Below are 1,339 nucleotides of genomic sequence, written 5' to 3'. Positions count from 1 at the left end.
AATACATTAATTCTTACTGTCATTTATTTATCCTGTAAATGTTAGAGACCTCTTACATAATTATTCAATTATATGCTGTTTATTTATTTATTTAACACTACTACAATTACATATACACATTTAAAAACCTACATTTAACGTCCATTAGCAGATATTTCAGCAAAACTAATTTCTGAATATTAATTGTCTGCCTCTCTCAAGTGCGCATTAATGCTCATTCAGTAACATCTGAAGTTTAACATAGACTGTCAGGATGAACCTTCATGAAAAATTGAAATACGGGAATTTGTAACACTTGTAAGGATATGACTATAAAATGCAAGGTTTTCACATGTTAAACAGCACACACATATGTCAAAGCATCTGACAGGGCAAGCCATGTTAATCATAATGATAATGCATTAGCTTGAAGCTTACCTTTGCTATTTTTAGAGGCATTTTGTCCATTGAAATGTTATTCAGCGCTGTAATTTGATGCGACTGGCGGGAGTTTTCCATGCATGATCGGCAGCCGTGACTATAACGACATTTGTTGTTTTATTGATATTATTAATTTTCTTGATTTACTGTTGCAGCCCTAGTGTTTATTCAAATAAAATGGTTAATCTATGAATAAGAAACTATAATTTGCTGCTATGAAATAAAAGGTGTTGCCTCATCAGGTCTGTCAGAGGATCATTGAACTATAAATGAAGTCTTAATTTATAGTATTGAAGTCACTGTCTCTTCAGTCTCTGTTGATTCTGTTGACTGTGAGTCCCTGTAGTGGATTCTTATTCACCATCAGATCATCAGCAGAAAATCAGACTGGCATCATGTCGTCAGTCCTAAAATAAAGCACAGTCACATATGCAGTATGAGACATTATGCCTATACCATCTTTTCACAAGAAAATGTAGCTCTCACTAGACAAACTATATCAAATAATTCTCAAACATGTTAATACTGCTTCTATCTGATGCTCAAAGTCACTTTACAAAACCAAAAGGACATGAAAGATCACTTTCACGCAACAGACAGCTGATACAAAACCAGCTGAAATGATTGTTACACTCCACTACAAATTTAATAACATTTAACCCAAATCACAGATTATCACACACATAGAGAGTCAAAGGGTAAAATCTGAACACAATTAGTCAAAAGACTATGAGCAGAATTACACTCATATTAAAACCAGTGTAAAGCGAAGTTTAAAACTCATATAATTCATAATATAAATATTCACACACACACATGCTGTTACTGAACTTGGTACACTTTCCTTATATTTATAGTGAGTAAAAAAGCAATTTTCAAATTTAAATGAAATTATGATAAGAATTGTTAAAATATATTG

This window comes from Pseudorasbora parva, chromosome 8, assembly GCF_024679245.1.
Source record: "Pseudorasbora parva isolate DD20220531a chromosome 8, ASM2467924v1, whole genome shotgun sequence".
Lineage (NCBI taxonomy): Eukaryota > Metazoa > Chordata > Actinopteri > Cypriniformes > Gobionidae > Pseudorasbora > Pseudorasbora parva.
Note: the sequence above shows the minus strand (reverse complement) of the source record.